This window comes from Psammomys obesus, unplaced genomic scaffold, assembly GCF_907164565.1.
Source record: "Psammomys obesus unplaced genomic scaffold, mPsaObe1.curated_primary_1811, whole genome shotgun sequence".
Classification (NCBI taxonomy): domain Eukaryota; kingdom Metazoa; phylum Chordata; class Mammalia; order Rodentia; family Muridae; genus Psammomys; species Psammomys obesus.
This window is the reverse complement of record NW_026596046.1, coordinates 1113933-1140516: the sequence shown is the minus strand read 5'-3', so window position 1 is coordinate 1140516 and position 26584 is coordinate 1113933.

Below are 26584 nucleotides of genomic sequence, written 5' to 3'. Positions count from 1 at the left end.
TCCAATCCCTGATGAGCTGAGGACTTATGAAGCCTGAGACCTGCTCTTCCTGCCAATTCAGCTACCATGAGAGTGTTGCCCACATGAGGGTTGTTCCAACCCCTGATGAGCTGAGGATCTTTGGAGCCTAAGCCTTGCTCCTTGCCCAGGTAACGCAGCTCGTAGGGGAGGATTGCCCCAGCCTCTGATGAACTGAGGAGCTTTGGAGCCAAAGGCCCACTCTTTCTTCAGCTGATGCAGCTCCCAGGGGAAGGTTACTCAAACCCCTGATGAACTGAAGAGCTTTAGAGACTGAGGTCTGCTCCTTCTTTGTTTTTTCTTTTATATTCATTGTTTCTTCTGATGAGAGATTCAGAGCAGGCAGTAAATCTCTTAAAAGAGATTTATTGGAGGGATAAATCCAGGAGTGAAGGGACGAATCTAGGAGTATAGGAACAAATCCTGGAGTGGCTGCCCTTCTCCAGGGAGAACACAGAAGGGAACTGGCAGACACAGCCTTTACATGTGATTTCTTAGGAGACAGACCTTTCAAGGGCAGGGATTTTATAGTGTGAATTGTTTGGATTTGAAGTCCTGAGCTTGGGGAGCTCAGGGATTAGTGAGATTTCCTGTTTAGGAATTGGTCTGTTCTCTTGTGCAGAGATTGGTGGGGGTTAGTCAATAGCTCAGGGATTGGTCAGTTCTCCTGCTCAGAAACTGGTATGTTTTTAACACCTCAAGTTAGTATAATCTGGGATGAGTTCTACTGAGGGGCTGGAGATGGCAGTTACAGAGGTCTGGGGAGAAGCTGAGCTGCTGGAGTCAGGAGTCTGGCCAATTTTCTGCCTTGAGGGGTTATAAAGTATACAAAGAGTCCAAAATGAAGAGAGTCTACTGTGAAGGTGATATGTTGAAGCATGAACGGTGGTTGTCATCATGGACAGCTCCCATTGTAGTAGTAGGCATTCTGAGGCAGGACAGGTGTTGGTTCCCACAGCAGTAGTCTGAGGCAGGAATAGTCAACTTTCTCTGAGGTACTGGCAGAAGCCATCATTTTGTCTCCTGTCATCAAAGCCCCAAGGTGGGAAGGGGGGATCACAGTATACCTTGTTTAGTGGATCACTGATCAAGGGCTAGGCATAGCTCACAGGGGTGGGTGTATCTGTGCAGCTGATGTAAGGAGGGGCAGTGGGCTGCCACAGCAGGGACCCAATAGGCTACAATACTGATGCAGGGGAGTAGTGGATCAGTGCAGCTTGGGGGAAGCAGCAGGCCACCACAGCATTTGAGTGGGTCACAGCTGTTTAGAGGCAGGCTGCCACAGTTTGAAGACAGGCCATTATCACTGAAATAGCCTAGAGCATCCCTCAAGGCTTGATGGGCTATCTCTACCACGGTGGGTACTGCTTTAATCTGTCAGAGCGAGATTATCTCACCTGTAGTGAGGTGGCTATTGTTACATCAGGCATCACTTCCAACCATCACAGTGATGAAAGCCCTACATCCTGCACCAATGTCTTTCTCATTCTGGTCAAGATGAACACCTTGGACATATTTGGCAACTGGTTTTCCAAAGCAACCAACACATTCTAACTGTTGTCAAACTCTTTGGAAGAATCATCATATCCAATGTATTTAATAGTTGCATGAGCTACTTTCTGATAATCAATGACAGATCAGAATGTAATTTCCCCAGCAGGCTTAGGAATTGTCCACAATCCTCTTCCTCAAGAGGCTACCCAAAAGTTTTAGATTTCTACCATTAAACTGCTGTTATACATCATGCTTGTCTGCTTTGTTTGTGGACTTTCTGACAGAGACCCTGTACTGCTACACCTTCTGTTTTGCATACATTTGAGTAGAAGAGAAATAAACTAACTCAATGGCAATTTTTTTTCCTGTATCCTCTAGGCAAAAAATTTATCCAACAATGCAAAGCAAACTGCCAACTAAAGTATGTGAGACACATCAAAAAAGACTAAGAGTATGTATAGTTCACTATTTGTTATGAGTGAAAGTCTTACCAATAATTTACATTATGATTTAAATATATGATGTATTACAAATACAAAAATATTCAGATAAATACAAATCTAAAATAAAAGAATGTAAACATATCAGAGAGCATGCCTATATTAAGAGTTCAACAAAATCATTATTATAACTAACGTATTCTCAAACTGTAAACACACTTTAATTTCCAAATAAAACAAAAAATAAGACAATCTTATATATAACCTAGGGGAAGAAAGAATACCTTGCATGGAGGTCTGGGGAGCTGGAGAAATTAAAGAAGTAATATTAAAAGCAAATGATACAGCTGTAAGAAGGAAGCTTGTTTCACAGCCTGAAAATTAGAAACATTCAAAATTCCAGTCAAACTAAAGAAGCTTAATTGACATTCATAAAAACATAAAACTGCTGAGTAACAAGTAGCAACAGTAAAAATAGGCAATCTGGTTTCACAAAATTTTCCCTTTCTCCTCACTTTTTAAAAAAATTATTTATTTTCTTATTAATTATACATGATTCACTTTGTATCCCAACTGTAATCCCCTCACTCATCCCCTCCTAACCCCACCCTCCCTTCCTCCTCTGTACCTATGTCCCTCCCCCAGTCCACTGATAGGGGAAGTCCTCCTCCTTTTCCATCTGACTCTAGCCTATAAGGTATCATCAGGACTGGCTGTACTGTCTTCTGTGGCCTGATAAGGCTGCACCCGCCTCAGGGAGAGATGACCAAAGAGCCAGCCACTGAGTTCATGTCAGAGACAGTTCCTGTTCCCATTTCTAGGGTACCCAGTTGGACACTGAGCTGCCATGGGGAACATATGTGCATGGCTTCTGGGTTATCTCCATGAATTGTCTTTGGTTGGAGTATCAGTCTCAGAAAAATCCCTGTGCTCAGTGTTTTTTTTTTTTTCTCTCCTGGTGGAGCTGCTTTCCCCTCCAGGTCTTTCTATCTCTCCCTTCTCTCTTGAGATTCCTTGCACTCTCCCCAAAATCTGGCTATGAGTCTCAGCTTCTGCTTTAATACCCTGCAGAGCCGAGTCTTTTCAGAACACAGAATCTCTAAAACAATCCTTTACAATAAATATGTTCTGTAGGCATCTCCATCCCTGATCTCAAGCTCTAATATAGAGCAACAGTAGCAAATACTGCATGGTACTGGCATAGAAACTGACTGGTGGATCAGTGGAACCTAATAGAAGACCCAGAAATAAACCCACCTGATTTTTGTCAAAGATGCCAAAACCATACAATGGAAAAAAAAGATAGCATCAGCAACAAATGGTGCTGGTATATCTGGATATGTACATGTAGAAAAATGCAAATACATCCATACTTATCACCCTGCATAAAACTAAAGTCCAAGCGGATCAAAGACCTCAATATAAAATCAGACACACTAAAACTGTTAGAAGAAAAAGTGGAGAAGAGCCTTGACCTCATTGACACAGGAAACAACTTATTGAACAGAACACCAACAGCACAGACTCTAAGAGCAACAATCAATAAATGGGACCTCATGAAACTGAAAAGCTTCTGTAAAGCAAAGGACACTGTTGTCAGAAGAAAACAACAGCCTACAGATTGGGGAAGTATCTTCACCAACCCTATATCTGACAGAGGGCTAATATCCAGAATATATAAAGAACTTAATAAGTTAAACAGCAACAAATCAAATAATCCAATTTAAAAAATGGGATAAGGAGCTAAACAGAGAATTCTCTGTAGAGAAATATTGAATGGCAGAGAACCACTTAAAGAACTGCTCAATGTCCTTAGCCATCAGGGAGATGCAAATCAAAATGACCCTGAGATTTCACCTTACATCCATCAGAATGGCTAAGATCCAAAACTCAAGTGACAACACATGCTGAAGAGGATGTGGAGAAAGAGGAACCCTACTCCATTGTTGGTGGGAATGTAAACTTGTACAGCCACTCTGGAAATCAATCTGGTGCTTTCTTAGACAACTAGGAATAGTGCTACCTTAAGATCCATCTATACCACTCCTAGGCATATATCCAAAATATGCTCAAGTATGCAGCAAGGACATTTGCTCAACCATGTCTGTCGCAGCTTTATTTGTAATAGCCAGAAGCTGGAAACAAATCAGATCTCCCTCAACTGTGGAATAGATACAGAAATTGTGGTACATTTACACAATAGAATACTACTCAGCAATTACAAACAAGGATATCATGAAATTTGCATGCAAATAGTGAGAACTAGAAAAGATCATCCTGAGTGGAGCATCCCAGAAGCAGAAAGACACACATGGCATATACTCACTTATAAGTGGATTTTAGACATACAGTATAGGATAATCATACTAAAATCTGTACACCTAAAGAAGCTAAACAAGAAGGAGGACCCTGGGTAATATGATCAATCCTCATTCAGAAAAACAAATGGGATAGACATCGGAAGAGGGAGAAAACAGGGAAAAGGACAGTAGCCTACCACAAAATTTTTACAATGAACACTTGGGACACCAAATAACATAATGGAAATAATGATTTGTAATGATCAGAGAAAAAGAACAGGTTCACAATAAAAGTAAGCAGATAACTCCTAGACTTTAGTAAAGCTGCCAAAGCAGCTTAAGAACAATGGAAGTGCAGTATCATGTGCAGCCCCCTCATGTGAAGCAAGCCCAAGAGGACTCCCACCCAGTGACACATGCCACAGGTAGAGCATAGCACTACTGAGACAACTTTAGACACCCAGGGGCCCCAAGCACTTCTCAAAGGAGCAAGTAAGTGATGAATAGATGGAATAGAAAAAGAAGAACAAGTGTGTGCACAATGAAGAGAGGTGGAACTGGAAACTCCAGGGTAGCCAGTGATGCTGCATGAGAATTTAATGAAGTCCATGGTGCTGCTGAAGGCCATGTCTGGGTCCATGCATAAACAGGGTTCTGTTGCCTCCAGACATCATGTGAATGTTCCTGGTTTGTGCTGTAGCCTGGGGCCATATTGATATCTAAGAGATTTACAGGGCTCGGCATTCCCCTCACTGGGTGCAGCACTTACGACAGCGGTCTCTGCCACAAACTGGCCTGCTCAGTATTGTGAGGAAGGAAGAGATCACTCCTCATCAGCTGAAGCAGGCAAATTATCTGGCCCTGGAGGCAAGAGAGTTGATGCTGTCCCTCACTAATTGCAGCACTTGGAAGAATGGGCTGGCACCTCGCCCCGGGCAGCATAGTACAGCTGGCCCTGGTGGCTTGAGAGCAGGAGAGAGAGAAAGCTGGTCCTGCCTCTTGCACTGGGTGAGTGAGCTGGGACAGTGCTAGAGAGCTCACTCTGCTGGAGTTGCTTTGGAAAAGCTGGTGTACTGATCAACTCTGTCACTATCAGGCCCAGATCAAGGGCTTGGAGTTAGCCCACACAACATCTACCTCATCTGTGAACTGCTGGAGTATGTGAAGGGTCCAGTCCTGCAGAGCCAAAGCTGCAGGATCTCCATGACACAGGGCAACAACAGTTTGAGAGGAGTCTTAGTGAGGACCTAGTATTGATAGTGTAGCAAAAGCCAGAGGCCTTGAACCAGACCAATGACTCAGTACAGTGAGTATATGGAAATGAAGATTGTGGACAAAAAGATATATTGTGGGACACATTGTGACACACTACAGCCTCCTAAACAAGATAGTATTTGTTTGCTTGTGTGTATTTGCTTGTTTTTCTTCTGCAGGGAGGTTGCAAGAGTAGAGAACAGATACAATGGTATGAGGAGATGAGTAGAATCGGGGTGTATGATTTGAATTTTACAACCAATAATAAGTTTTTTTTAAAGAGCAGGAGTCTACACGTGTTAGTACTTAATGCATTATTGAGAATTATCTAAATAAATAGCCACAATTTCATATATCTGCTTATTTCAAGAACTGACCAATCAAACCCTGTATATCAACCAACAGAATGCTTTAAAAATGTATACGAGGGAGAATCCAAGATGGCAAACAGTGTGCACTGTATCTGAAGAGCAGAAAATCAGAGACTCTGAAACCCATGAGTAGACAAGCTGTTGGATCCAGACTATCCACTTTGGTGATTCCTGGACAGAGGGCACATCCTGGCAGTTGGAGACAATCAGATCCAGGCCCCCTGTGGCCATCTCCCATATCCAACAAACTCTGGGTCCCTTGCCCATTCCACATTCTCTGGTGAGTGTACGCCCCCAGATCCAGGGACACTCTGCCCTAGCATCCAGACATCAGATCCCACCCTCTCCCCTGAGTGCAGCGTCAGGATTTCTGGGACAGGATCATGGAATCCAAGCCACAGTTCTGCTGGTCACCTTGTTGGGACCAGGTGAACAATAAAATCACACAGATCCTGGATCCAATACGACAGATACTAGACAAATCTGAGTTCCAGGAGAGCTGTGTTGGGCAGGCTTGTATGCCCAGGAGCACAGCCCAGCTCCCTTCTGAGGCACCCTACAGTTGCCACCCAAGCCCAAGCCCTTCTGGGTACATGCACCCACACCACACTTGGCCCCAACCCTCAACTGCGCCTGCCTTCCACCTTTTGGGGCTCAGGCACATGTTCACCTCCTTACCTTCACCACATCCGTCTGTGCCTGTGCATGCGCCTGTGCCACACACCATCTTTTATGATACTCAGGCCATGCCTGCAAGCTGCCTTCTGTAGGTGCATTCGAATTGCCAGCACCTGTTGACCTAGGTGTTTTTTTTTTTAATTTTAAATCAAATCTACTTTATTTACTGCTCTTAAATGCTTTTATCTCCCTTCCAACCCCTCAACACTGTGTAGGAGAGAAAGGACAAACAGGATAGACCCTGGAAGCAGTTGAAGAAAGGGAACAGGATGTAAGACTACATTAGATGTCCTCTGAAAGACTCCACCCAGCAAGAGATAGAAGCAGATGCTGTGACCCACACCCAAAGTTTGGGCAAAGCACAGGGAGTCTTATGGAAGAAGTGGGAGATAGAGGGGCTCGGAGGAAACAGGAGCCCCACAAGGAGACCAACAAAGCCAAAATATCTGGGCCCAGGGAGGCCTGCAGAGACTAATGCATCAACCAAGGACCATGCATGGAGAAGACCTAGACTGCCTGCTTAGATGTAGTCCATAGGCAGCTCAGTCTCCAAGTGAGTTCCCTAATAAGGGGAGCAGGGGCAGTCTCTGATGTGAACTGGGTTACCTGCTCTTTGGAGTGGCCTTACCCCAAAGAAGAAGAGGATCCAGGCAGTCCTGATGACACTTGATAGGCTAGGGTCAGAGACTAGGGAGAACTCCCCATTTTCAGTTTTCAGTACACAAGGAGAGGAGGATGAAGGAAAGGGAGGAAGAGTGGGAGCAGAAGGAGATGAGGGAGGGACTACAATCAGCATACAATCAGCATGTGAATAAATTGTAAAATAATAGTAATAATAGATACCAAATCATGTAACATTTAGGAATACCATGTGCTTTTGATGCTTAAGAATACTTTTTATGGGGGTCCATCTGGACAAATCCAGCTCTGGTGAGTTCTGCCCTGTGACCTCTGCATGCTGGAGATGTAGTTCTGCCTGTAATACCAAAGGAGCAGCCATCAGGAACTACCAAGTGAGACTCCTCCCCCAATTTCTTGCTTGTGGGGGTCTGTCCATGCCAGTAGAGGTGAGAGAGGAAAGGAGGGAGGGGGCTACAAACGGGATGTAAAGTGAATAAATAAATAAATTTAAAATTTTTAAAGGAAATATTTTAATTCAACCCCTGCTGTTCTCCACACATCTAATCCCACCATTGTTTCACTTCACACCCCACTCTCACACTGTTCCCTCTCTTTACCCATTTCCAATGTCTATTTCCCCTTCTGAGTGAGATTCAAGCATAATCCATTGGGCCCTCCATAGTACAAAGTTTCTTTAAGTCTGTTGATTGTAGAATGGATATCTTGTACTATATAGCTAAAATCTACTTATAAGTGAATACATGCCTTGGGTGTGTTTCTGGGGCTTGGTTACTTCACTCAGTATACATACATACACACACACACACACACACACACACACACACACACACACACACACATATGTTGGTCCCATCCATTTGCCTCCAAATCTCATGATTTTCTTGTTTTTAATAGCTGAGTAGTATTCCATTGTGGAAATGTACCACATTTTCTTTATCCATTCTTGAGGTTGAGAGATGTTGTTTCCAGTTTCTGGCTATTATTTAAAAAATAGCTGCTATGGACATAGTTGAGCAAATGCTTTTGTGATACAGTGGAACATTTTTGGATAAATGTCAGGAGTGGTGTAGTTGTGTCTTGAGGTAGAACTATTCCCTGTTTTCTTATAAAGATCCAGAATTTCCAAAGTGGTTGTACACTTTTGCACTCCCACCATCAATGGGAAGTGTTCTCCTCGCTCCAAATCCTTGCCAGCATGTGCTGTCACTTGAGTTTATCTTAGCCATTTTGATGTATGTAACATGGAATTTCAGAGTCATTTTTATTTGTATTTCCCTTATGACTAAGCACCTTATGCTTTTCTTAAATGTTTCTTAGCCATTGGGGATTCTTCTGTTGAAAATTCTCTGTTTAGCTCTGTACCCCATTTTAATTGAGTTATTTGGTTTGTTAGTGTTTAATTTATTTTATTGTTTTATAGAAAGAAGAATTTATTTTAGCTCACAGTTCAGTATACAGTCTTTCCTGGTGGGGAAGTCAAAGTGAAGCAGTTGGATACTTAATCCACAGCCAGACACAGAGAACAGTGCTTAAATGGCCCTACCATTTGTTTCCCTTCTCTCTCCCTTCCCACAAGATGGAGCAGAGATTGAGGGAATTGCCAAATATGACTGGCCCAACTTGAGATCCACCCCATAGGAAGGAACCAACCCCTGACACTTAATGATAATCTACTATGCTTGCGGACAGAAGCCTAGCATATCTGTCCCCTGAGAGGCCCCTGTCAGCAGAGTGTCGAAACAAATGCAGAGACCCTTGACCAAACATTAGGCAGAGCTTGGGGAATCTTGTGGAAGAGTTGGGGGAAGAATAGACGGACCTGGAAGGGTGTGGGGAGAGGAGAACTCCACAAGAAGACTACAGGGTCAACTAACCTAGGCCCATAAGAACTCACAGAGAGCAAACCACCAAACAAAGAGTCTGCATGGATTAGATCAAGGACCCTTCCACATACATATCTGATGGATAGTTGGGTCTCTATATGGGTACTCTAGCAACTGCAGTGGGGACTGTCTCTAACATGGACTCTGTTGCTTGCTTTTTGATCACTTCACACTATCTGGCTGCCTTGTCTGGCCTCAATGGAAGAGGATGTGCTTGGTCCTGATGCAACTTGATATTCTGGTTGGGTTGAGAAGATTCTTCCCTGTTCTGAGGAGATGGGGAGAAGGGAATGGGGGAAAAGGGTGGGTGGATGGAACTGGGAGGAGAGGAGGAATGGGGCTGTGGTTGGGATGTAAAGTGAACAAATACAAACATCAATTAAATAAAAAGAATGCTGCTGGGCACAATGGTGCAGGCATGTGATTCCAGCACTCAGGGAGGCAGAGACAGGTGAATCTCTGTGAGTCAGAGGCCAACCTGGTCTACAAAGTGAGTCCAGGACAGCCAAGCCTACCCAGAGAAACCTTGTCTCAAAAAACAACAACAACAAAAATACTCTATTTACTAACAAATTTAAATCATTTCAACTGCTTAAATAAAACATTTACCCACAAAAAAAGAAGTATAGGTATCTTACAGAATAAAATAAAAACACCAAAAAAAACTGAGAGTAACAAGAAAAACCAACCACTATCAGTAGACTCTACATTTTAGATAAATAAAAATTCACTTAACACTACTCTTATGAGAAAATACACAAATAGAAACTAATTATACATATGTTTTTATAATGTAAATTTGAATTTTCATAGATTCATATTAAAACTAGATCCATGTTTTCTTTAGACTCCTCTGAGGTGATGGTCCAAATACTTTAGTAATAGTGAAAAATCAGATTCAAATTCAGCTGATTAAACAGACAAAACAAACAAAAGTAGTATATTTACCTAATATCTACCTCTCTCTAAGAATTTATTACTATTTTTATTTTTTAATATTAATGACAATTTATTTACTTTGCATCTCAGCTGGAGCCCCCTTCCTTAGTCCTTCCTAATCCCACCCTCCTCCCTCATCTCCTCCCTGCCCCTCTCTAAGACCACTGATAGGGGAGGTCCTCCTCCCCTTCCATTTGACCCTAGCTTATCAGGTCTCATCAGGACTGGCTACAATGTCCTCCTCTGTGGCCTACCAAGGCTGCTCCTCCCTTGGGGATGGGGGGGGGGAGGTCATGCTAAGATCTTTATATTAACAGACTTGGAAACTGAACAAGAACACTGCTAACTCAATTGTATGACAAAGGTCATGGGAGGTATCATTTCTAAAGCAGGAACCCAAGCATGAATTTGAAAAGAAAACCAATAATCATTCCTGAATTGAGAATTTTATAAATAGCTGCACAGTGCAGAAAATAATTTTCAAAAACTATTAGTATGACTGTTTATTTCATTTATTTTCTATATGTCCATATTAGAATTGTGAAGCTGTAGTGTGTCTTGCAAAACAGGAAGCAACAGTCTAAGAATATTTGGTACTGAAATAATGTAGGTATTGGTGATTGTGGAACAGGAGAAAATACCGATGAAGTAGATGCAGGTATGGTGTTCTATCCACTGGCTAAATGTGTAGAAGGAGTGTTCAAGAATGTAATACTGGGCTGGAGAGATTGCTTAGAGGTTAAGAGCACTGACTGCTCTTCCGAAGTTCCAGAGTTCAATTCCCAGCAAGTACATAGTGGTTCTCAATCATCTATGAGATCTGCTGCCTTCTTCTGGCATGTGACATACATGTAGGCACAACACTGTATAAAATAAATAAATCTTTTTTTTATTTTTACTATTAATTACACTTTATTCATTTTGTATTCCACATAAGCCACTCCCTCCTCCCCTCCTGATCCTACCCTCCCTCCCCCTTCTTCATGCATGCTTCTCCCCAAGTCCACTGATAGGGGAGGTCCTCTTCTCCTTCCTTCTGATCTTAGTCTAACAGATCACATCAGGAGTGGCTGCATTGTAATCTTCTGTGGCCTGGTAAGGCTGCTCCCCCCTCAGGGAGAGGTGATCAAAGAGCAGGTCAATCAGATTATGTCAGAGGCAGTCCCTCTACCCATTACTATGTAACCCACTTGGACACTGAACTGTCATGGGCTACACCTGTGCAGGGGTTCTAGGTTATCTCCATGAATAGTCCTTGGTTGGAGTATGAGTCTCTGGGAAGTTCCCTATGTTCAGATGTTCTGGTTCTGTTGCTCTCCTTGTGTGGTTCCCATCATCTCCAGCTCTTACTATTTCCCACTTCTTACATAAGATTCCATGCACTAAGCCTGACAGTTTGCCATCAGGCTCAGCATCTGCTTTGATAGTCTGCAGGGCAGAGGCTTTCAGAGGCCCACTGTGGCAGGTTCCTAGGTTGTTTCCTGTTTTCTTCTTCTGATGTCCAACCTCTTTGCCTTTCAGGATGGGGATTGAGCATTTTAGTTAGGGTCCTCTCTCTTGATTAGTTTCTTTAGATGTACAGTTTTTAGTAGGTTTATCCTATGTTATGACTATATGAGTGAGTATATACCATGTGTGTCTTTCTGCTTCTGGCTCAGCTCACTCGGGATGATCCTTTCTAAGTCCCATCATTTATCTGCAAATTGCATGAGTTTCTTATTTTTCATTGCTGAGTAATACTCCATTGTTTATATGTACCACAATTTCTGCATCCATTCTTCAGTTGAGGGGCATCTGGGCTGTTTCCAGCTTCTGGCTATTACAAATAAAGCTAGTACAAACATGGTTACGGAAATGTCCTTTTTGTGTACTTGAGCCTCTTTTGGATAAATGCTTAGGAGTGGTATGGCTGGATCTTGAGGAAGCGCTATTCCTAGTTGTCTGAGAAAGGGCCAGATTGATTTCCAGAGTGGTTGTACAAGTTTACATTCCGACCAGCAGTGAAGGAGGGTTCCCCTTTATCCACAAAGTCTCCAGCATGTGCTGTCACTTGAATTTTTCATCTTGGCCATTCTGATGGGTGTAAGGTGAAATCTCAGGGTTGTTTTGATTTGCATTTCCCTAATGGCTAATGACGTTGAGCATTTCTTTATGTGTTTCTCTACCATTCGATACTCCTCCACAGAGAATTCTCTATTTAGCTCTGTTCCCCATTTTTTAATTGGATTACTTGGTTTGCTGCTTTTCAGCTTCTTTAGTTGTTTATATATACTGGATATTAGTCCTCTGTCAGATAGAGGGTTAGTGAAGATTCTTTCCCAATCTGTAGGTAGTTGTTTTGTTTTGATGACAGTGTCCTTTGATTTACAGAAGCTTTTCAGCTTCATGAGGTCCCATTTACGGATAGTTGCTCTTAGAGCCTGTGCTGTTGGTGTTCTGTTCAGGAAGTTGTCTCCTGTGCCAATGAGTTCAAGGGTATTCCCCATTTTTTTTTCTAATCAATTTAATATGTCTGGTTTTATGTTGAGGTTTTTGATCCACTTGGACTTTAGTTTTGTGCAGGGTGATAAGTATGGATCTATTTGCATTTTCTACATGTAGACATCCATTTTGACCAGCACCATTTGTTGAGGATGCTGTCTTTTGTCCATTGTATGGTTTTGCCATCTTTGTCAAAGATCAGGTGTCCATAAGTATGTGGGTTTATCTCTGGATCCTCTGTTAGGTTCCATTGATCCACCATTCTGTTTCTATGCCAGTACCATGCAGTTTTTATTACTGTTGCTCTATAGTACAGCTTAAGATCAAAGATGGGGATACCTCCAGAAGACCTTTTATTATAGAGGATTGTTTTAGAAATTCTGGGTTTCTTGTTATTCCATACGAAATTGAGAATTTTTCTTTCCAGGTCTGTAAAGAATTGTTTTGGTAATTTGATAGGAATTGCAATGAATCTGTAGATTGCTTTTGGTAAGATGGCCATTTTTTACTATGTTAATCCTGCCAAGGCATGAGCATGGGAGATCGTTCCATCTTCTGATATCTTCTTTTAATTCTTTCTTCAGAGACTTGAAATTTTTCTCATACAAGTCTTTGACTTGCTTGGTTAGGGTTACACCAAGGTACTTTAGGTCATTTGTGGCTATTGTGAAGGGTGTTGTTTCCCTAATTTCTCTCTCAGCCTTTTTGTCTTTTGAATACAGGAGGGCTACTGATTTTTTGAATTAATTTTGTATCCAGCCACTTTGCTGAAGGTGTTTATCAGCTGTAGGAGTTCCCTGGTAGAGTTTTTGGGGTCACTCATGTATACTATCATATCATCTGCACATAGTAATAATTTGACTTCTTCTTTTCTAATTTGTATCCCCTTGATATCCTTCAACTGTCTTATTGCTCTAGCACAGACTTCCAGAACTATGTTGAAGAGATAGGGAGAGAGTGAGCAGCCTTGTCTTGTCCCTGATTTCAGTGGGATTGTTTTAAGTTTCTCTCCGTTCCGTTTGATGTTGGCTATAGGCTTGCTGTATATCGCCTTTACTATGTTTAGATATGTGCCTTGTATCATTGATCTCTCCAATACTTTAAACATGAATGGATGTTGGATTTTGTCAAATGCTTTTTCAGCATCTAGGGAGATTATCATGTGTTTTCTTTTTTCTTTCAGTTTGTTAATATGGTGGATCACATTGATGGATTTCCATATACTGAACCACCCCTGCATACCTGGGATGAAGCCAACCTGGACATAGTGGTTAATATCTTTGATGTGTTCTTGTATTCAGTTTGCAAGTATTTTGTTGAGTATTTTTGCATCAATATTCATAAGTGAGATTGGCCTGAAATTCTCTTTCTTGGTTGGGTCTTTGTGTGGTTTAGGCACCAAGGTGACTGTGGCTTCATAAAATGAGTTTGGTAATGTTCCTTCGGTTTCTATTTTGTGTAACATTTTGAAAAGAACTGGAGTTAGCTCTTCTTTGAAGGTCTGGTAGAATTCTGCACTGAAACCATCTGGTCCTGAGCGTTTTTTGGATGGGAGACTTTTGATGACAGTTTCTATTTTCTTAGGTGATATAGGATTATTTAATTGACTTACCTGGTCCTGATTCAAGCTTTGGTAAGTCGAATAGATCAAGAAAATTGTCCCTTTCATTTATGTTTTCAAATTTTGTTGCATATAGACTTTTGAAGTAAGTCCTAATGATTGTTTGGATTTCCTCAGTGTCTGTAGTTATGTCCCCCTTTTCATTTCTGATTTTGTTGATTTGGATGGTGTCTCTCTGCCTTTTAATTAGCTTGGCTAAGGGTTTGTCTATCTTGTTGATTTTCTCAAAGAACCAGCTTTTGGTTTAATTTATTCTTTGAATTGTCTTATTTGTTTCTAATTGTTTGATTTCAGTCCTGAGTTTGAATATTTCCAGCTGTCTACTCCTTTTTGGTATGTCTGCTTCTTCTTTTTCTAGGGTTTTTTTAGTGAGCCACTAAGTTGGTTGAATGAGCTGCCTTGAATTTCTTCTTGAAGGCACTTAGTCCTATGAACTTTCTTCTTAGCACTGCTTTCATTGTGTCCCACAAGTTTGGGTATGTTGTGTCTTCATTTTCATTGAGTTCTAGAAAGACATTAATACCTTTCTTTATTTCTTCCCTAACCCAGCTGTCATTTAGTAGCAAGTTGTTCAGTTTCCATGTGTGCATAGGCTTATTGCTATTTCTGTTGTTGTTGAGGTCCAGCTTTATTCCATGGTGATCAGACAGGATACAGGGGATTATTTCAATCTTCTTGTATCTGTTGAGGTTCGCTTTGTGACCAACTATATTGGATTCTATTTTGGAGAAAGTTCCATGAAGTTCTGAAAAGAAGGTAAATTCTTTTGTGTTTGGGTGTAAGGTTCTGTAAATGTCTGTCAGGTCCATTTGATTCATGACCTCTGTTAGAGACAGTTTCTTTGTTTAATTTCTATCTTGTTGACCTGTCCTTTGTTGTGAGTGGGGTGTTGAAGTTTCCCACTTTTATTGTGTGGGGATCTATGTGTGGTTTAAGATTTATCAATGTATCTTTTTCAAATGTGGGCGTCCTTGTATTTGGTGTATAGATGTTCAGGATTGTGATGTCTTCTTTTTTGGAATTTTCCCTTGATGAGTATGAAGTGTCCTTCCCCGTCTCTTTTTATTAATATTGGTTGAAAGTCTATTTTATCAGGTATTAGAATGGCTACTCCTGCTTGCTTTTTGGGAGCATTTGCTTGGAAAGCCGTCTTCCAACCCTTTACCCTCAGGTAATGTCTATCTTTGTGAATTATGTGAGTTTCTTGTATGCAACAGATTGCTGGGTTTTGTTTATGCATTCATTGTGTTAGTCTGTGTCTTTTTATTAGAGAATTGAGTCCATTGATGTTGAGAGAGATTAATGACCACTGGCTGTTAGATCCTTTGATTTTGATGTTGGCTGTGGTCATAAGGTTGTGTGTTTGGTTGCTTTATGATTTACTGTAGTGAGGTTAATTATTTCCTATGTTTTCTTGAAAGTAGCTAGTTTTCTTGGGTTGTATTTTTCCTTCTAATGTCTTCTGTAATGCTGGATTTGTGTGTAGGTATTGTTGAAATTTATTTTTGTCATTGAATATCTTGTTTTCTCCATCTATGAGGACTGAGAGTTTTGCTGGGTATAGTAGCCGAGACTGACATCTATGTTCGTTTAGGGTCTGCGTGATATCTTTCCAGGCCCTTCTGGCTTTCGTAGTCTCTGTTGAGATGTCAGGTGTGATTCTAATGCATTTGCCATTATATGTTATTTGGCTTTTTTCCCTTGCAGCGTCTAGTATCTTTTTTTTTTTTCTCTATACTTACTGTTTTGATTATTATTTGGCTGAAGGATTTTCTTTTCTGGTATAATTTATTGGGTGTTCTGTAGGTCTCTTGTATTCTTATTGGCCTCTCCTTTAAGTTGTGGAAATTTTCTTCAATGATTTTGTTGAAAATATTTTCTGGTCCTTGGAGCAGGGAATCTTCTTTTTCCTCTACACCTATTATTCTTAGGTATTGTCTTTTTATGTTGTCTTGAATTTCTTGGATGTTCTGTGTCAGGAATTTTTTAGATTTAACATTTTCTTTGACAGATACATGTATTTCTTCCATTGTGTCTTCCACCCCTGAGATTGTTTCTTCCATCTTTTGTAGTCTATTGGTTATGCTAACCTCTGTGGTTCCTGTTTTCTTTCCTAAGTTCTTTCTTTCCACAATTTCCTCCATTTGTGTTTTCTTTAATTTTTCCAATTCTATCTTCAGGTCTTGAGCCATTTTGTTGATTTCCTTCACCTGTCTGACTGTATTTTCTTGTTTTTCTATCAATTCCTTCAGCTGTTTGTTTGAACAATCCTCTTTTTCTTTTATTTCATTCAGTGATTTAAGCATTTCCTCTCTATAGGCCACAAACTGTTTGGCTGCAACCTCCTCTATTTCTTTACAGACGGCCATAAACTGTTTGTTTTTATATTCCTCTATTTCTTTGTGTATTTGACTTGTTTCCTCTGTTATCTTCTTCATGATCATAGATGCTAGGTCATCTTCTTGCATTTAAGTTATGCTGGGGTATCTAGCGCTACTTGTCCCTGGATAACTGGTTTCTGGAGATGCCATATTGCTCTCGCTTTTGTTGGTTGAACTTTTACGCTGGCCTCTACCCATTGGGTTATCTTAGGTTTTTGGAGTTGGTTTCTCATTTTTCCTGGAATCCTGTGGTGGAGAGAATTCCTTTGGCAGGAAGATTTTTTTTTTTTTTTCTGAAGGAAGTCTTCTCAGTTTTTTGGGTATAGTCACTGGATGGCTGGTGTTTTTCAGGAGTTGCCACTTGTCACCTCATGTGTAGAGACCTGAATGGTAACTGTGGTCCTTATTAGTCCAGAGGGCTCTCCTCTCACCAGGAGAAGTCCTGAAGACGGCTGCCCAGTTTTTTGCTGCGAATTTAGTGATCTGCTGCTGTAACCTGTGTGTCCTGTGATTTGGTCGGTTTTGTTAGGTTGCCCTGTGGAGCAGTATCTGGGGGTTGATCTCGGGATCATGGGCTTTTTTAGGTCTGAGGTTGGGGCTCTGTGTCCCAGTACCCAAGCAGTAATCTGTAGCGGGTGAGTACTGCTCTCCTGGTAACAGCAGGTTATCTGGTGCACAGCAGGTCCCTGGTTTGTGCCAGTCTGCGGGAACTTTTCTGGGGATATACTGTGTAGTCTAAGTCTGTCCCCTTTGGTTAATTCCCTATGAGGATTTCTCCAGACAGTGACTCCAAGTTTCTGGTGTCCTTGGGCACACAGTTCTGTCTGTGAGGAATCGTTGGTACAAAGTAGGTCTCTTGGCTGGCGGCACGCGCGCCTGCCTGCTAGTCTGCAGGAGCTGAGTGCCTAACTACTCTTTCTGCTTCCGGCTTGGGGACAGATCAGTGATGGCCACTCGTGCCCGCTAGTCTGTGAGAGACTTTCCCTGGGTAAAACCTGGGTATCCCAAGTCAGTTCTGTTTCCTTCTTTCCCTGTGGGGGCCTCTCGGGACAGGAACTTCCTGTCTCTGTTGAACTAGGGCACGCAGCTCCATCTGTGCTAGAGAACTGGGTGCAGCCACTCCATGCTGGTGGCAGAAGGCCAGTTCAGTAATGGCGGCTCGGACCCGCTGGTCTGGGAGACGTTTTCCAGGGAAAGTCTGGTTGACCTGTGGCCAGTCCTGCTACTTTCCTTTCCTGTGGGTTTTTCTCTTGACTTGGACTCCCAGTCTCTGCTGTTTTTTGTGCCCACCGTTCAGCCTGGGAAGGTGATCAGGACACGCAGGCGTGTGGCTCTGGTCTGGCGACCTGGTGCCTGTGGGACCAGGGATCTCTTCCGGGTTCTGGCTGGGTGTCCTGAGCATGGACCCAACTGATTCCCACGCTGTGGGGTTTCCTCTCACCTGGGAAACAAGATTGCTGTTGTTTTAGGGCCCAGAGTTCAGTCTCTTAGTCGCTGCATGGAAAATGTTGTCCTGCTCCTCAGATGCAGTGTTCTCCTGGCGCTGCCATCTTGGCCTCCCCGCAATAAATAAATCTTAAAGTAAAAAGAATGTAACACTGATTTGTCTCCTGGTGCAGATTCTAAATAAAATACAGATAAGGCTCAAAAACTTGCCTCAACATAAGAAACTAAACCAAAATCATCACAGTAATATCTTCCCTATTCTCTACACATAACACAAACTTTTTTTTATTCTCAATAAGTAGATGCTTGGCTATAATATACTGAGGTAGATAATTTTGCATCCCTATTTTTTAGTGAGAAGTGTAATAGTGGAGTGTGAAATAGTGTAGTTTGTTAATTATCAGTGAGAAAATATAACATGAAATATAGTAATTGATTAAACTTTAAAAGCTGATAAATTATTGTGCATGATTTGAAAGGCACACTGCTTTATGATTACAAAAGCAAGCATACATTCAAATTGTTTTCATCAGAACAGAGGAACATAACAAGGCTATAGGTCTTAGTTTACATGCTTAATCAAAGTAAAAAATGCCTATCTTTGCAGCAATAACCAAACTATAAAGGCAGGCACTATGCCAGTCATAACCAAAATGAGCTTAAAACATAATGAATGTGAAGACTAGGGGAAAGTTTTTTGATAATTAAGTTATAAAATTTCACAGTGAATATTAATATCAATAAACAGGGCTTTATATTATAAAAAAAGAAGCTTATTTCCTAGTATTTGGAAATAAAAGATAAATGAAGTGTATGTAAAGCTGGCACTTCCACTATGTGTATACTCAACTAACCTGTACTCAAAGCACAAATAGTATAATCTTTATTGAATTTAATAAAATGGAAATATAAATCCTGAAGCCTTTATGAATTCCTAAAGAAAGAGAATGCAGCAAGCAAACCATTCTTAAATCTAGAAAATAAACAAGCAACCTTCATAGCCCCAGAGATAATAAGAATCACTACAAACTTGAGGAGTATCATTTATATGGTAAAAAAAAAAAAAACATAGAAAATATATAATACATAAAAGTCTACAAATACCTTTCTAAAATATGGATTTCAAAGTTGCTCTAAGTTTATTCCATAGATATGCTAATGAGCTTATCAGCACAAATAAAAATTCCTAAATTAGTTTTCAAACCCTGAGTCCAGAAGACAGCCTATCACATATTTCCAGCTTTGCTACTTTAGGTTCATAGACAAATAAAAGAAACATAACTGAAATGGTAAAAATTTCTCTTTAGGAAAATTCATTGTGAATTACTGTGGTTTAATTGAAAGGCCTACAGAACCTTATACTTTTTCATTTGTATTTACTAAAACTTTTTATTTTAATTATACATGTATATTTACTTTAGAAAGTGTGCCTCTAAGGACCAGTATATATTGATTTTACTCTATAATATCTACTTCTATGTTGGTTTTCAAAATTAATATCTTTATATTTTCCAAAGCTAAACTCTAATTTTCAAGGTCTTTCTTCGAAAGCGTCATTCATTCTAACAGTCACCTTGTTCAAACTGTGTAAAATTTCAGCATGTATGAATTTGGCAGAATTGTTTTTTACTACTCCATTCACTTTTTGTCAGAATAATACACATTATTTCTCTTTGGATTTAGAGTACCAAGAAAAATTATTTTCTCTGGTTGAATGAAATCATATTTACATTTGTTTGTAAGAATAAATTAACTGCATTCATGTTTTTTAAAAAAAACTTATTTACACAATTTATTTGTAACTTTCCTGTTTTGAAATTTCAACCTTCTTATCATTTATTTATTTATTTATTTATTTATTTATTTATTTATTTATTATTCTTTAAAATTACATATATATATATATATATATACATATATATATATATATACACACACAATGAATATTGGTTATTCCCATCCCGACTCTCTCCTTCCATTTTTCCTATGACCTCCCCCAACATATCTCCTTCCCAATTTAATGTCTTGTTTATTTCATGTTTTTATTTTTATTTTTTTTGAATTATGTGTAGGTATGCATGGTAATAGGCACATGAGAGCAGATGCTCTCAAAAATCAGAAGCATGTGATTCTTAGAGCTGGAATTATATGGGGTTGTGGCCACTGAATATGGATGCTGGAAACTAAACTCAGGCCCTTTATGAGAGTAGCAAATTATCTTAATCACTGCATTAAATTCAAACCTGCAGCCTCCATGCTGTGTTTCATGTAATTATGAGTCTAATGAAGGCTGCCCATATGCACATGGGTATAGGATCACGGACTGGAGCATGGGCAATCTGCAAATGGCCACCTCTCCACAGAAAAGTGACTAGTCTTCTCTCAGCGACCCATTAATAACAATGTACCTTCAGCTAGAAGTTGGTCGAAGGGAGTCCTTTGTCCTTTCATACTGGATATTTTTTTTTTCTTAGGAATGGTTTCTTTGTGAAGCTTTGTCTCTCCTGCAACTTGCTCTGTTGACCAGGTTGGCCTCACACTTAGAGATATCCTCCTGCCTTTTTTCTCCCAAGTGCTCAGATTAAATGCATGCATTGCTGCATGCTGGTTCCTATGCTGGAAATTCTAACAGGCTTGATCCTTTGCAGATAAACACAGTTGCTTTGAGTGCATTGGAACAGTCATATCCTGACCAGGGGACAGCATTTTATAGACTTTTCCCTTAAATTGTGCATCTCAGTATTGTCAGGTGTAATATTTCACACCTTTATCCCAGCACTCGGGCAGAGACAGATGGATATGTGAATTTGAGTAATTTATCTTAAATATATACCTATATTGATCTGAATAATTTATGCAGTGCATATATTTGTTCAATTTATTTAATTCACTATTGATGTGTATTATGTGCATTTATGTGTTCATACATATATGTGTTCATGTTTTCTTTATATGTGTCTTTGCATACTTTAGGCTCATGTGTGTGGGGCTGGGTATACATGTGCTTTTATCTGTACTGAGGCCAGGGTTTGACATCAAGTGTCTTCTTTGAATGCTATTCACGTTATAAATTGAGGCACACTCTTTCACTTTAATCCAGAGTTTACCGATTGACCTGTTCTAGCTAACCAGTTTGCTTTAGGGATCCCTACACTTCGCCTCCTTCCGGGATTATTGGCAAAATGTGAGGTCTGCTCAGCATTTATGTAGATGCTGTGGATCCACACTGTGGTGCTCATATTCTTATGAGAAGTGCTTTGCCCACTTAGCCATCTGCCCAATCACTAAAACAACATTTTCTGATTTATTTGATAACAGTATTGTCTCCCTTCATTTACTGGAATTAACATTCAAGAGAAATCATGGAAAATTTTCTAAGACTGCTACAAATCTGCGGTCAGCAATGGCACCTGCAAAGGAGAAAAAATGACTTGCAGAAAAAAATTTGAGTGTTGTTACAATAATCTTTCAGATCAGTTTTGTACATCATTTTTGGTATTTTTATTATTTCTTTTATTTTTGAGATTATAATATAATCATACCATTTCCTATCCTCTTTCCTCCCTCCTAACTCTCCTTTAAGCTATTCTTTGCTCTTTTATAAATTCATAGCTTATTTTTTTCAATAACATTTTTAATATAGTCAATTTATTTATTTATTCAGTTTACATCCCAATTGTAGCCCCCTTTCTACTCTCATCCTGGTCCCACCCTCCCTTACTCTTCCCCCACCCTTGACCCTATTCCTCACAAAAAGGGAGCCCCCTCCTACCAACCCATCCCTGCTCATCATGTTTCATCAGGATTGAGCACATCTTCCTCTGTGGTCTGGCAAGGCAATCCTGCCAGGGAGAATGCCGGGAGCTAAGGCTATTTACTGAAGACAAAGTCAAATAGTGAGCCAAAGCTATTTAGTGGAGACAAAGCTATTTACTGAAGCCAAAGTCAAGTAGTGAGCAAAGGTCATTTAGTGGAGACCTAAAGCTATTTAGTTGAAGAGTTACCTAGGACCCGAAATCATGGGTGATAGATTGTGAGGACATCTGTCTGTTAGTTTTAGAGCATCCGTGAGATAGCTTAAGAAAACATCCTTATGGTATCTTGCAAGTGCAATATTTAACCCATGAAAGCACTCTTCCTATCTCCTGCAGCAGTAAATTAACCTTCCCCCCTTTCCTGCCTTCTCCCTATATAAGTTGGGTAAAAATTTTTAATAAATGAGGCTTTGATCAGACGAACAGACTCGGCCTTCATTTCTTGCACTTCTCGTCCCTTCCCCCCTCCCATTCCTTCCAATCTTCTCCTTAGGAACCCCGTTGAAGCCCCGTGGGTCAGGGCAGGAGAAGTGATATATAAAAAAAAAAAAAAAGCAGGCAATAGAGTCCATGTCAGAGATAATCGCAGATCCCCTTACTTGAAGTCCAAACCTGCCACTGGTTAGATCTGTGTAGAGGGCCTAGGTCCAGTACATGCATTGTCCCCAGTTGGGTTCTTTAATCTCCGCAAGCCCCTCTGGGCCCTAGTTAATTGGCTCTGTGAAGTTCCTGTTGCCTCCAGGTCCTTCTTTTTCTTATTTTTATTTATCTTTTATTTTTTTATTCACTTTCCATCTTGGTTGTATCCCCATCCTTCCTTGCCTCCCAGTCCTACCCTCCCTTCCCTCTTTTACTCCCTCTCTGCTATTCCTCAGAAAGGGAAGAGGCCCTTCCCATCCACCTGAGCTGATCAAGGTGCATCAGGACTGACCACACCTTCATCCCCTATGACCTGGCAAGCAGTTCTTCCAGCAGGAAGTGATCAAAAAGCTGACATGAGAGTCGATGTCAGATGCAGTTCCTTCATTCCTTACTTGAGGAACCACATGAAGTCTACGATGCCCAGAGGCTACATTTTGTAGAGTGGCCTAGGCCTAGTCCATGCAATTGCTTCAGCCTCAGCAATCCCTTCTGGGCCCTGGTTAGTTGACTCTGTTGGTCTTCTTGTGGAACACCTACAACCTCCAGGTTCTTTTCTCTTTCCTCCCACTTTCCTACAAGACTCCCTATGCCTCTCAGAGGACAGCTCTGATAGGCTTCTGTCTGCAAGCTTAGCCTGCTATCATTCATAGTGTCAGGGGTGGGCACTCTCCCATAGAATGGGTCTTTAGTTGGGCCAAGAATTGTTTGGACATTCCCTTAATTTCTTTCCTATTTTCTCTGTCTTTATTCCTGCACATCTTGGAGGCAGAATAAATTTGGGGTCTAAGTTTTTGTGGGTGGGTTGGTGTTCCCCTCCCTTTACTAAAACACTAGTCTAGTTAGAGGGTATCCTCTTCATTTTCTTTGGCTTCTGCTAATAGAAGTCTCTGCTTGAATCTCCCTCATAGCCTCCCTGGAGGCTACCCTGACTTAGGTCTCCAGCTTGTCACAGAGATGCTCCCACCTTCAGTTTCTCTTTCCTCTACAGACCTTCTGTACTCTCGCCCCTGCTCTCCTTGAGTCTTACCTCTACCATCATATTTCTCTGCACTCCCTCTCTTACCTTTGTCCCTCTCTTCAAACACTACCTCTGTCTATTCTATTTCCCCTTCCAAGTGAAATTATGCATTCTCTCTTGGATCCTCCTTATTACTTGTCTTCTCTGAATCTGTGCCTTGTAGTATGTTTATCCTGGATGACCTGGCTAAAATCCACTTATAAATGAGTCCATACCATGTATGTTTTTCTTGGTCTGTGTCAACTCATTCATGACTATCTTTTCTAGTTCCAAACATAAGACTTCAAATTTCATGGGTCTTTGTTTTTAATAGCTCAATAGATTTCCATTGTGTAAATGTACCATAGTTTCTTTATCCATTATTTTGACTGAAAAACATGTAGGTGGTTTCCAGATTCTGGCAAGTATGAATAAAGTCGCTATGAACATAGCTGAGTAAGCATCCTTGTTGTGTGGTAGGGAATCTTATGGATGTGTACCCAGAAGTAGTAACGTCTTGAGGAATAGCTATTCCCAAGTTTTCTGAATTCTGGTGTTTTCTCAAAAAGCACCAGATTGATTTCTAAAGTGGTTGTACAAGTGTGCACTCCCACCAGCAATGAGGAGTGTTCCCTTTTCTCCACATCCTCCCCAACATGTACTGTCAGTTGAAATTTTGATCTTAGCAATTCTGACTGTTGTGGGAAGTAATCTCAGAGTCATTTTTATTTGCATATCCCTGAGGACTAAGGATGTTGAACTTTTTTTTTTTTTTTTTTTCTGTCAGAACAACTTTATTCAGAGGTTTGGGGAAAGGTTGGAGAAGTCTGCAGTCCTCCGCAGGGAAGATCTTAAAACGGTCCCGGCATTCTGAACATTTGAGATTCCTCTGTTGAGAATTGTTTGTTTGGTTCTTTCCCCACTTTTTGTTCTCTTTTTTAAATTAATTAATTAATTTAATTAATTATTTTTTTTAATTTATTACAATTTATTCACTTTGTGTCCCAGCTGTAGCCCCCCTCTCTCATTCTGTCCCAACCCCACCTTTTCTCCCTCATCTTTTTCTATACCTCTGCCCAAGTCTACTGATAGGAGAGGTCCTTCTCCCCTTCCATCTGACCCTAGCTTATCAGGTCTCATCAGGACAGGCTGCACTGTCTACTTCTGTTGCCTGGTAAGACTGTTCCACCATCAGAGGGAGGTGATCAAAGAACCAGCCACTGAGTTCATGTCAAAGACAGCCCCTGTTCCCTTTACTAGGAAAACCACTTGGAGACTGAGCTTTCATGGGCTGCATCTGTGCAGGTTATCTCTATGAATGGTCTTTGATTGGAGTATCAATCTCAGAAAAGACCCCTGTGCCCAGATTTCCTTGGTCTCTTGCTCTCCTTTGTGGAGCTCCTGTTCCTTCCAGGTCTTCCTATCTCCCTATTTCAGAAGATTCCCTGCATTTTGCCCAAAGTTCAGCTCTGAGTCTCAGCATCTGCTTTGATATCTTGCTGGGTAGGGTCTTTCAACAGCCCTCTGTGGTAGGCCTCTGTCCTGTTCCCTGTTTTCTCCATCTTCCGATGTCCAACCCCTTTGCCTTTCTAAGTGAGCATTGATCATCTTACCTAGGGTCCTCCTTCTTGCCTAGCTTCTTTAGGTATGTTTATCCTATATTGTATGTCTAATATCCACTTATAAGTGAGTATATATTATGTGTGTCTTTCTGCTTCTGGAATATCTCACTTAGGATGAACTTTTCTAGTTCTCAACATTTGCATGCAAATTTCATGATTTCCGTGTTTGTAATTGCTGAGTAGTTTTTAATTGTGTAAATGTACCACAATTTCTGCATCCATTCCTCAATCAAAGGATATCTGGGTTGTTTCCAGATTGTTGCTATTACAAATAAAACTGCTACTAACATGGTAGAAAAAAAGTCCTTGTATACTTGAACATGTTTTTAATATATGCCTAAGGGTGATATAGTTGGATCTTGAGGTAGCACTATTCCTAATTTTCTGAGAAAGTGCCAGATTGATTTCCAAAGTGGTTGTACAAGTTTACATTCCCACCCGCAATGGAGGAGGATTCCCCCTTCTCCACATCCTCTCCAGCATGTGTTGTCACCTGAGTTTTTGATCTTAGCTATTCTGATGGGTGTGAGGGCTGAGAAAGAATTTAGGGTAACTACACCCTTCACAATAGCCTCAAATAACATAAAGTACCTTGCTGTGACTCTAACCAAACAAGTGGAAAACCTACTTGAATAAAACTTTAAGTCTCTGAATAAAGAAATTGAAGAAGATATCAGAAGATGGAAAGATCTCCCATGCTCATTTATTGGTAGGATTAAAATAGTGAAAAATGACCAGACTGCTGAAAGCAACCTAAAAATTCAATGTAATTCCCATCAAAATATCAGCACAATTCTTTACAATCATTGAAAAACAGTTCTCAATTTCATATTGAATATCTTAAAATAAATTAAAGTCTGTTTTTAAACGCCAAGTGTCTCTACTGTTGGCTCTTTTAAAATAAAAAAAAATATTTTTTTATTTAAAAAAATAAAATAAATTTCAAGAGTGAAAAATTATGGGCTGTAGAGATGTCTCAAAGGTTAAGAGAATTGGCTGTTCTTCTAAGGAACCCAGGTTCAATCCCCAGCCTAGAACATGTGACACACAAACACACACACACACACACACACACACACACAGAGAGAGAGAGAGAGAGAGAGAGAGAGAGACAAGGACAGACAGAGACAGAGAGACCGAGGGACAGACAGAGAGACAGAGAAACACACAGAGTGAGAGATTCAGGCAAAACACCAATGGCTATAATAAATAAATAAGTAGGTAGGTAGATAATGATAGATAGATAGATAGATAGATAGATAGATATGGACAGTTAGATATAGATAGATAAATATAGATGATAGATCGATAGATGAAAGAATAAAAGAAAGAAATAACGAAAGAAAAAAGAAGAAAAGAAATAAGAACTAGGGCATAGTCACAATCAAATAAAAGCAAAACCAAATTACTCTATTGTCTAATTTCTGGGGTCCTTTCAGAACCTTCTGGCCTTCTTGCAGGCCAGATCCTCTGGCCTGGGTCACCTTTTCAGTACCACTCACTGCAGCCTGCACAGACTGTTCTAACCTCAGGCTGAATACACTCTATGACCACGGCTAG